The sequence below is a fragment of the Anopheles maculipalpis genome (assembly GCF_943734695.1).
Source record: "Anopheles maculipalpis chromosome X unlocalized genomic scaffold, idAnoMacuDA_375_x X_unloc_1, whole genome shotgun sequence".
NCBI lineage: Eukaryota > Metazoa > Arthropoda > Insecta > Diptera > Culicidae > Anopheles > Anopheles maculipalpis.
In genome coordinates, this window is record NW_026060413.1 from 150,238 (window position 1) to 161,972 (window position 11,735).

General features: G+C 58.7%; 1 pseudogene; it reads left to right on the plus strand.

Moving 5' to 3' along the window:
* Positions 1-10,475: 10,475 nt before the first annotated feature.
* Positions 10,476-11,386, plus strand: LOC126566481 (uncharacterized; annotated as a pseudogene).
* Positions 11,387-11,735: the final 349 nt, after the last annotated feature.

Here is an 11,735-nt window from a genome sequence, read left to right on the forward strand (position 1 = left end):
GATGAAATGAATAACACCATCATTGCGACGTCGGGGCGCGAAGCAGGGGAGGCGGTCATGGAGCTGGAGCAACCAACAGCCTTAGTGCTAACACCATCGGCATCTCCTGCTCCGGAGGCAGTTGGTGGGACCATCGACGCGGGAAGCTGGGCATTGCTGATGGCACAGCTGCAAAGTATCGCCGCCCAGCTCACAACCGCGCTGGAGGAGTTGCGTTCTTGCCGTGAGGAGAACTCAGCACTTCGACGCGAAAACGAGTTGTTGCGCACGGGCACTCGTTCAGTGCTCGAGTTGCAAACTGCGGCGATACACGGCAGTAACCGGGAGTCTGCCCGGAAGCGTCTGCAGCGGCAAAGGCAGCGACAGCGAGAAAAGCAGCAGCAGCAGCAGCAGCAGCAGCAGCAGCAACGTCAGCTGCAGCAGAAGCAGCAGCAGCAGCAGCAACAGCAGCAGCAGCAGCGTCAGCAGCAGCAGCAGCAGCAGCTGCGTCAGAAGCAGCAGCAGCAGCAACAGCAGCGTCAGCCTCAACAGCAGCCGCAGCAGAAGCAGCAGCAGCAACAGCCGCAGCAGCAGCCGCAGCAACAGCAGCTCTGGACGACGGTGGTGAAAGGCCGCTCGTCCAAGCGGCAATGCCACCAGCCGCAGCAGCAGCAGCAGCAGCAACAGCAGCGAGGCGAGCGATACGTGCCACCGCAGCTTCGCACACCGCAGCAGCAGCAGCAGCAGCGTCCGCAGCAGCAGCAGCAACAACATCAGCAGCAGTCCAAGGGGCGTCCTGTACGACCTGACCGCATCGCGGTGGTTCCGGGTGCGAACAAAACCTGGACGGAGATGTACGTTAAACTACGTACGTCTCAGGAGCTGCAGGACGTCCGGGCGGACATCGGGATGGGGCGTCGGACCGCGCAAGGCCATCTGATAGTCCCGCTGCGCAAGAACGTGGACAGCGCAGAGCTGGCTCGCCGCATTCAGCTGGCGCTCGGCGAGGATGGCGTGGCCCGGGTCGTGACGGAGATGGGAGAAGTTCTCGTCACAAACGTCGACCCCTTGGCTCAGGAGAGCGACGTGGAGCTTGCCATCAAGCAGCAGCTAGGAGCGGAGCCGGGTATTGCGCGGGTCGAGCTGTGGGAGCTCCGCGATGGCACGAAGCGGGCTCGAGTGCGGCTTCCACTCGGAAAGGCTCGGCTTCTGATTGGCCAGAAGCTTACTCTGTGCCAGTGTGTAAGCGGCATCCGCGAGGTCCCGAAGAAGCCGCTTGATCTTCAGCGCTGCTTCCGCTGCTTACTGACGGGGCACCTGGCGCGAGATTGTCGTGCCCCCACTGACCGGTCGGGTCAGTGCCTGCAGTGTGGCGAGGTAGGCCACCGCATCAGCCAGTGCACCGCGGCGGCTAAGTGCATATTCTGCCAGGGGCCCCATCGCGTGGGCCATTCATCGTGCCCCCAGAACTTGCAATGGCGGGCGTAATGCGGGTGATGCAGGCCAACCTGGGTGGTGGACGCATCGCCCAGGACCTGGCCTTGCAGACAGCCCGCACAAAGCGGGCCGACGTGCTGTTGCTGTCGGAGGTTTACCGGCCTCCAGATGGTAGCGGTAACTGGGCGGTCGACTCGTCGGGGGGAGCAGCTGTGGTGGCGACCGGCCATCTCCCAATCCAGCGGGTCTGGCGCTGTGCCATGCCCGGATTGGCAGCAGCGCAGATCGGAGGGGTGGTTTACATCAGCTGCTACGCCCCTCCGCGTCTCAACACCAGCGAGTTCGAGCAGTTACTGGAGGCGGTGGAGTTGGAGGCCCAACCTCACCCGCGTATCGTCTTGGCAGGCGATTTTAACGCCTGGAACGAGGAGTGGGGTAGCCAGCGTTCTACCTGGCGCGGTGAAGAGCTGCTTGATACCGTCAGGCAGCTGGGCCTTGTGATCCTGAACCAAGGCTCGGTCCCGACATTCGTGGGCAACGGAGTCGCCACTCCCAGTGTCGTGGATGTATCTTTTGCGAGCGCATCCATCGCTCGTCCGGACACTTGGGAGGTGGCAGCAGACACCGCTGCGTGCCACTACACGGCATCGGACCATCGGTATATCTTCTTCATCGTGGGGCCTCCAACTCGTGACCAGCAGCAGCGACAACAGCAGCAGCACCAGCACCAGCAGCAGCAGCAGCAGCAGCAGCAGCAACAGCAGCAGCATCAGCAACAGCAGCAGCAGCAGCAGCAACAGCAGCAGCAGCAGCAGCAGCAGCAGCAGCATCATCGTCAGCGGGGACAGGGGTCCTCAACGTCGTCCACCACTTTCCGGCACGCTGGCCGTAGATGGAAGACGACGCAGTTTTCGGTCGAGGCATTCACAGCTGCACTCCAGACGGCCGGATTCCCGGAGCGAGCCGTGAGCCAGGAGGGGATGGTCGCCGCCATGTTCGATGCATGCGACGACACGATGGAGCGCGTCACCGTGTCACATCGTGACCCCCATCGCGACCTCTTCTGGTGGACCCCGGAGATTCTGCGTCTTCGGGAGGAGTGTGCGGCTGTGCACGAGAGAATGCTTCGTACGACCGATCTGCAGGAGCGCAGTGCCGTGGCCGCACATCATCGGTCGGCGAGGAGAGCAGTGGAGAAGGCTGTCCGGGCCAGCAAGCGTGCACAGCTTGATGAGCTGATACAACAGGCGGAGACCAATGAGTTTGGGGCCGGTTACCGGGTGGTAATGTCTCGCCTTCGTGGCAGCTTTGTGCCACCGGAGACAGACCGTGCCGTACTGGAACAGATTGCCAACGATCTGTTTCCAACTCATCCGCCTGTTGTCTGGCCGGACTCCGAATTGCCGAGTGCGGACACCGAGGAGCAGAGGACATCGCTGACCCCTGTTACCGCGGACGAGCTGCTTAGCATCGTGGGATCAATGGCGAACAGGAAAGCGCCTGGATTGGACGGTATCCCCAATGCTGCGGTTAAGACGGCAATTAGGAAGTACCCGGAGGTTTTCGTCCGTTTGTATCAGGACTGCCTGGACCGGGGTGCGTTTCCAGCGCCCTGGAAGAGGCAGCGCTTGGTGCTGCTGCCAAAGCCTGGCAAACCTCCCGGGGAAAGCTCCTCCTACCGGCCGCTGTGCATGCTTGATGCACTCGGCAAGGTGTTGGAGCGCCTAATCCTTAACCGGCTGAACGAGTTCCTGGAGGAACCAGATGCGGAACGATTATCGGACGAACAGTACGGATTCCGGCGGGGCAGATCCACCATCAGTGCGATCCAGCGTGTTGTCGAAGCGGGCAGGAAGGCCATGTCCTTTCATCGTACCAATGCCCGAGACAAGCGCTGCCTGATGGTGGTTGCCCTGGACATCCGCAACGCGTTCAACTCCGCGCCTTGGCAGGCCATCGCCAGCGCGTTGAGGGACAAGGGGGTACCGTCGTCGCTGCAGAGGATGCTGAAAAGCTACTTCGAGGATCGGCGACTGGTTATCGACACCAGCGAGGGTCCCGTCGAGCGCAGCATCAGCGCGGGAGTTCCACAGGGTTCCATATTGGGACCCACGCTGTGGAACGTGCTGTACGACGGGGTCCTGGGTGTCCAGTTGCCTGAGGGGGCCGAGGTTATTGGCTACGCCGATGACCTTGTAGTCTTGGTCTCCGCAACGACACCCCAAGCCGCTTCCTCAACTGCTGAACGCGCCATCGCGGCGATCACGACCTGGCTGGACCGGAACCGTCTTTCGTTGGCTCCGGAGAAGACGGAAATGACGCTCATCTCCACCCTGAAGCGTCATCCGGTCGTCAGCATCAACATCGGGGGAGTGGTCGTGCAATCCCAGCGCTCCATCCGCTATCTTGGAGTTTGGTTGCACGACCACCTGTCATGGTTGCCGCACGTTCAGCAGGTTGCAGCGAAGGCCATGAGGGTTGCGGAAGCCATCACGCGCCTCATGCCGAACCACAGTGGCCCGAAATCGTCACGTGCCCGACTACTGGCGGCCGTTGCGGACTCCATCCTTCGCTACGGGGCCCCAGTATGGTCGGAGGGATTGCAGCTGCAACAGTGTCACAGACTGGTGCAGCGTGTGCAGAGAACGACGGCCATTCGGGTGTGTCGGGCTTTCCGGACGGTGAGGGGAGAGACGGCCGTGCTGCTGGCCGGTCTCATCCCGATATGCCTGCTGATCGAGGAGGACAGCAGGGTGCATCAACGTCTGCAGGATCCTGCGAACGAACACTCGAGAGCGAGTGTAAAGAGCATGGAGCGCGACCGTACCTACGGGCAGTGGCAGCAGCAGTGGGACGCGGATGCTGCTAGAGAGGACGCCAGTCGGTTCACTCGGTGGACGTATCGAGTGATACCTGACGTGAGGACATGGCAGTCACGGAAACACGGAGACGTGACGTTCCAGTTGGCGCAGGTTTTGTCCGGTCACGGTTTTTTCCGTGACTACCTGTGCCGGATGGGCTTCACGTCGTCCCCGGACTGCCCCAGATGTCCTGGCGTCGCTGAGACGGCGGAACACGCCGTTTTCAGCTGCCCCAGGTTCGCCACTGAACGCGGAAGGCTGCTCGAGGCGGGTAGTACGAGCGAGATCACCCCCGAAGGTCTCGTTGCCGCTCTGCTCGAGAGCCCGGAACGTTGGAGCAGCATCTGTGAGTTCGTCGCCGGCGTCACGGACGAGCTCCAGGATGGTTGGAACGCGGAAAGGGAGCTGTTGGCTGCGCAGGGCCAGCCGTCAGCCGCACACCTCCCTGACAACTCGGTGGCCGTCGCTCGTAACCAGCGCCGGAACGTTGCGAGGAACGCGGCACGGGCGAGAGCGAGGGAGTTACAGCGAGGTGGGCGGCCCCCATCACCACCTCCATCGCCGACAACAGCTGCGCGCCGGGCAGCCATTCGCGAGCGAGTCGCGAGATTCAGGGAGAGGCGAAGGACTGTGGCCTCCCTGGCATGGCTGTACGGCGAGGGCGCGGATTCGTCCAGCGACGAAGAGGACGATTCTCCGTCAGCAGCTCCAGAGCAGCATATCAGCAATCGACCAGGTGGCCTCTCTGCCGCTGAAGCAGCCGCGGCAACGGAGGCAGAAACAGCGGCACGTTGATTAAAAGGGGCGCAATGAGAGTACGAAGGGCTTTGAAGCCATGGTGGGCGGCCTTCGACAGGCACTCGAAGCTTGGAATGAATTCAGGAAGGGATAAATTTTGTAAATATGATAAGAAACGTTTAGAGTAAGTTACAAATGCGCGATGCTATTTTGCATATACACCCTGGCCAAAAAACCCTCGCGGGGCAACGGTTAGGGGGTGGAGTGTGGATTTTTGTTGAGGCATATAATAGATAGATTTCAATAAAAATTCTTATTTAAAAAAAAAAAAAAAAAGCCAGTTATCCCTGTGGTAACTTTTCTGACACCTCTTGCTAAAAACTCGTTATAACCAAAAGGATCGTAAGGCCAAGCTTTCGCTGTCCCGGAGTGTACTGAACGTCGGGATCAAGCCAGCTTTTGTCCTTATGCTCAGCGTGTGGTTTCTGTCCACACTGAGCTGACCTTTGGACACCTCCGTTATCGTTTTGGAGATGTACCGCCCCAGTCAAACTCCGCACCTGGCACTGTCCATGACGTGGACCGAAAGGTCTGCCCAGATGTCTTCGAGCCGGGCGGCACCAGAACCCGAGAGCGAAAGTGCGGGCGGCGCAAACGAACGAACGCAGCGACGGCCACGCGCCTACCGACGTACGCGTGCTTGACCCTTGCGGGCCCCGGCTCACGGTCGGCAAAGCGGTGAAACGACGAGCGTCGATGCTACGACACCACACAGCCCCCAGGCGGCACCTCCCAGCGACATGGCTGGACGCTGAGCGAGAAACACGGCGCATTGGGCAACTGCAGGCGAGCCGCACGTTACGCTCCCGGCGAGGGAGTTTGTAACAGCAACGACCCGGACCTGAGGCCCGCGCTTGTTCCACCCAATCATGTAAGTAAGGCAACAGTAAGAGTGGTGGTATCTCAGAGGCGAGCCCGCACGAGACGAACTCTCCCACCTATGCTGCACCTCCTATATCGCCTTACAATGCCAGACTAGAGTCAAGCTCAACAGGGTCTTCTTTCCCCGCTAGTGCTTCCAAGCCCGTTCCCTTGGCTGTGGTTTCGCTAGATAGTAGATAGGGACAGAGGGAATCTCGTTAATCCATTCATGCGCGTCACTAATTAGATGACGAGGCATTTGGCTACCTTTTTTTTTTTTTTTTTTTTTTTTTTGTTAACGGGGAGGGAACCTTCAAAAGGTCCCCATCTCGGAAGGTGGTCTGCGGCTACAGACCAACCCTCCAGATGGGGTATGTGGGATTCATCGTGACGCTGGGCCCGTGAAGCGGACCCGGCAGCCGATGCGACCCAACTAAACCACTCCTCGACCTGATCCGAAACCTGCCGATGCGCTGATGTGCGTAGTACTCCATGCAGGTTCGTTTGTGCAATGCACTCATCCCGTTGACGCGCGGTTGCTGCGTCATTCGTCCTTGTTGACTCAGCTGCTGCTGCTGCTTCGTGCCTTCCTTTCCGCTGCTGCTGCTCAGACCCGTCCGTCCGTAGCCGTTACTCCCGGCTGGGTCTAAGCTCCTGCTGCTGCTCTGGTTACTCGTCGCTGCTGCTGCTGCTTCCGTTGTAGTATAGTCCTTTGTATGCGGTTACGGCGGCAGCTATTGCTACCTTGGTTGTTCCGTATTCCGCCGTCGTTGTTGTCGCCTCCGTCTTGCCGTTGGTGGACTTTCCTCATTCCACCTCACTTGGAGGTTTCTGAAGATGGTCCGAGCGGCAGTCCGGACTGCTTCCCATGTGTCACGGTTGGCACACATTTCCGCCGCCAGATTGTCCATCGTCAGGCGGGTGTGGCTCTGCTGCTGCATCTCATGTCGGATCCGAGCAAACCGCGGACAGTGGAACATTACGTGGTCGACATCTTCCACGTCATGTTCACACACCGGGCAGTTTGGCGAACCGTCGAGGATGCCTTTCTCGACGAAGTAGCTCCGGAGAAACCCATGCCCTGTAAAGAGTTGGGAAAGAAAGAAATCAATTTCTCCGTGCTTACGATTTACCCAGGACATAATGTCCGGGATAAGTCTCCTCGTCTTCATCCCCGGCGAACCCTGCTGCTCTGCTCCGGCTGTCCACTGTTGTTGCCAGCGTTCCATGGTCTCCTCTCTGCGTCGCTTTCGTATGTCTGGTCCAGTATATCCCCTCACTACCTTGTCTTCATGGCAGCGAATATCCTCCTCTAGGAGGAGGACTAGCGGGATAGTACTTGCGACCACGCAAGCTGCATCGTAGGACACCGTCTGGAAGGCGCTGGCTACTCGGAGTACTCCTGTGCGGTGTGTCCTCTGAACGGTTGTGCGATGAATATCTCTGTGTAGTAGTGTCCGTCCCCACGATGGTGCCGCGTAACGGACAATGCTGTTCCCAACGTTAACCAGGGCTCTCCTTCTGCTGCTTTTGGGGCCGCACTTGTTCGGCATCAGAGCGGTCAAGGCATTTGCGATACGCGTTGCCTTGGTGCAGACCTTCTCCAAATGCCGGCCGTAGTGCTGCTTGCGGCAGAGCTCGACGCCGAGGTACTTGAGCGATTCCGTGGAAGTGATCGTGTGTCCACCCGCTTGTAGTTGACCTACTTGCGGGTTGTGATGCGTGCAGAAGATCATGTAGCCGGTCTTTTGATGGGCCAGCTTCAGACCCACTGCATCCATCCAACGCTCGATCCTCTCCAGGTTCCTCGTAGCATGGTTGCTGATTTCCTGTGGGTCCCTCCCGATAAGGGTGAACGCCACATCATCCGCAAATCCAATGATGTCCGCACGCTTCCCGGACAGCTCCAGACGTAGAAGGTCGTCGTACATGACATTCCACAGTGTTGGCCCTAGAACCGAACCCTGCGGAACACCTGCCGTCACTGGTAACGAGACCATTCCTTCGTCCGTCTCGTAGTGGAGCGTGCGATTGACGAAGTAGTTCCGCAGCAACGCCTGGAGGTACAATGGCGTGTTTCTTTGCTGCAGAGCTGCTCCAATCGCTGTCCAGTTGGCCGTGTTGAAGGCGTTCTTCACGTCGATTGTCACCATTGCACACAGTCGGTCGCCCTTGCGCTTTTTATCCAGCGCAACCTTTCCGTTGGCGATCACCCTGTTGATGGCGTCCATAGTAGAGCGTCCTTTCCGGAATCCGTATTGGGCATCAGCGAGACCGCCCGTCGCATCGAGATGCTCCGTAAGTCTGCGCTGTATAAGTCGCTCCAAAACTTTTCCCAGGACGCTCAGCAGGCAGATCGGCCGGTACGACGATGATTCACCCGGTGGTTTCCCGGCCTTCGAGAACAGCACCAACCGTTGCCTCTTCCATTCATCGGGGAAGTGGCCGGAATTGATGTAGTGCTGGAACGTTCTCGAGAAGACGCGTGGAAATGCCGTCATCGCCGCTGTCAAGGCCACGTTTGGGATATTATCGTCTCCAGGGGCACGCTGTGGGTTGAGCGATTTTGCAATGCCCAACAGCTCGTCCTCGGTGACTAAATCCCTAGCCGTGTCCTCGTCCGTCCGTCCTGTCTCTGCTTCTATTGCGGGCCACTCCATGGGCGGTTGTACCGGAAACAGTTCCCCGACGATGTGCTGTAGCTTCGCTGGGTCCCGTTCCATCGGTACGCGGGCACCTTCCCACGCCTGCTTCCGAATTTTGTAGCCTGGTCCGAATCCGTGCGGACCCAGCTGTTCCGGAAGTTGTTCAGCGTGCTCTTTTTTGCTCCGCTTAACCGCTTGCTCCAGAGCTGCTCTCGCCGCTGTGTATGCTGGCCGTCGATCTTGTCGCTGTTCGTCCGTTCGCGCTCTCCTGAGTCTTCTCCGCATCCCGATGTAAGTACGGCGTAGCTGGGAAATCTCACTGTTCCACCAGTATACCGATCGCCGTCCTCCTCGTGTTGCGGGCAGTCTCGGCATTGTCGCGTCGCAAGCAGTGGCCATTGCCTGCGTCAGCTCGTCCGCCAAGAGGGTGCGGTTATGGATGTCCAGCGACCCGAACATTTCAACAAATAGTTCTTTGTTGAAAAACCGGGTCGCCCATCTACTCTCCGTTGTTTGTTGTCTGTCGTTCTGTCCCTGGTTGCGCTGCGCCGTCGTCCTTCCGACCGAAAACTTAATGGTGTTGTGGTCGCTTGGATTTTCGTCGCAGACTCGCCAGTTGTTGTCCCCCAGGAGCGACGGGCTGCAGAAGGAAACGTCGACGATGGAGCTACGGCCATTGTTGCTGCACCAGGTTGGCCGGTTACCCCGGTTCAACAGGACCAGCCCCAGCGAAGCCATAGCGTCCATCACCACCGCTCCCCTATGCACTCGTTCTCCATCGTTGTGCCTGCGTTCCATTCCCCACGCTCCAGACCAGGCGTTGACATCCCCGCCGATCACGGTGTCCCGGTTCCGTGGAATAACTGACGCAATCTCGGTCCATTTGCGTCTGAAATCTTCCACCGTTGAATCGGGACCCACTGGAGGTAGGTACACGGAGCAGAACACAATCCCGCGCATCTCGACCACAACGAAACAATCTCGCCGATTCTCAATGATGCGCTGGATGGGGTATCGTCCTGTCGATACTGCCGCAACTTTGCCCGTCGGGTCCGCTACCCAGTTGCCGTTGTTCTCCGGGATCCGATATGGATCGGAGATCAGCACCAGGTCGCATCCTTCCTGTCGGGCGGTTTGCAGCAGCATGTCCTGCGCCAACCGGCAGTGGTTGACGTTCTGCTGGAGTATACTATTTTTGAGGAGGCCGTATACTTATTCCAACTACTTGACGGCAGCTGCGCTGTCCAAACGAGTGGCCAATTGCTTCCGGGCCCTTGCAGACGAGACACTTCCGCTCCTCAGTGCATGGTCCTGTGTGTTTAAGTTCCGCACACCGAGGACACCTGCCGGACCGGTCCTTTCCGCGGCATTTCATGGCGATGTGGCCAAATTCGTAGCACCGGTAGCACTGTCGTTTGGCCTCCACCTTCTTCAGCCTGCAGCACTGGCTGAGACCGACTACATGCTGTTTGAGCAGTACGTCGTCGGTCACGGCCACCTCAGGGCAACCGAAGAATGCGACCAGCGTGCCGTAGTTGGTTTTTACGGTCGTTATCTGGTCGGCATCAATCGCCACCCCCAGGGCTGCGCTCAGGTCCGTCGCAATCTCCTCACTGTCGCAGCTTGGGGGAATATTGGTACAAGTGAGGCGAGTTGTGGGGGTCCGTGGTCGGGCTTTAGCCTTGCCCTCCAGTAGGCTGGACACTTTTCTCCACATCTCGAGCGTCTCGGTGTGGCTCTCGCAGTTAAGTTCCAGTAGGAGGTTCCCCTGGAAGTTCATCCGAGCGCGCTGCACCTTTTTCTTGTCGTCCCCCAGCTTCCTGTTGACGATGCGCAGTATCTCGCCCAGTGTCGCGTCATTAATTGCTTCCAATTCCAACGCGTTCTGGACCCGATGTGCGCGTTGCTTCGGTTGTTTCGGTGGCTGCGGTTGATTCGGCTGCTGCTGCTGCTGCTGGTTTGCATCAGGTGCTGCTGCCTCCTGCTTCCGCTGCTTCTTCCGTGCCCGTCGCTTTGCTGACTTGCTAACCACCTTCGTCCATTCGGGTGTCGGTTCCTGTAGTTTGTCCTGGTCCTTTTCGTTGTCCGTGGTCTTTTGTTTGTTTGGTTTGCGTTGACGTTTGCGTTTTTTGTTTGGCTGTGTGTTTGTGTGTTGGTCCGTCGCGTTGTTGGTGGGGGGTAGGGTCGAGGGTGTGTCCGTGGTCGTGGCGGTGTCCATTTGGCTGTCGCATGTTGTTGTGGTCTTTGTGATTGTTTGTGTTTTGGTGTTTGTTTCCGTTTGTGTCTTTGTCATTTTGTTTGCGATTGTCGGGAGTGTGTCTATGTTTGTGTCTTGTGTGTTTTTTGGTTTGTTTGTGTGTGTAGTTTGTATTGTTTCTGGGTTGTCTGTTGCTGTTACCGTCTGTGTTTGTCCATGTTCGATTTCCTTGGTCATTTTAATGTAGGCGTCCCACTGCAGCGAAAGCTGCTTGTTGGCCTCCAAGAGCAGCACCGTCATGTGCGCCAGTTCCTCAGCCTTCGCATCGGTGGTTCCGGGAGAAAGCTGCGTTACGGGAGATTGGGGGGATGGCTGGGTCTCCACGAGGGAGGACTCTGCCACCTCGCCCTCACTACCCGCAAGCTGCCGCTCAACCGGTTCGGCCGTGGGACTCCGAGGTCCGTCTGCACATGGCGGTGACTTGGGAATGTCCGTCGTTGCCGTAGCGTCTTTGTCGTTCGTCACGTTCTCAGTTACTGTTGCGAGCGTATTCAGGACCTTTCTGATGACAGGCTCCCAGTTCCTCGGCAGAACAGACTGGGCTCTAGTCTTCTGTCCGTCGCGTATTGTACGGACGAAGCCGGTCAGCGTCGCAATCGCCCTCTCCACCGGGTCAACGGGGCTAGCACCAGCAGGGTACCGCTCGAGGAAGGCCTCCAAGCTGCGACCGGCCACGGACGCAACCGACGGCCCTGTTCCCCTCTCCATGACCGGCTCAAGACTTGCCTGCCCTGCCAGGCCCCATCCAACCTTTGACGTTTTCAAAGGTGCGGTAGCTTCCGCTATTGGTAGGGCTGGCACGGCCGGCAAGGAGCTTCTAGTCATGCGTCTGGTGAGCAGGACCTCTTGTCTGGCTGACATCATCGGGGCCGTCGCGCCCGAGCTGAGCCGTCCTCT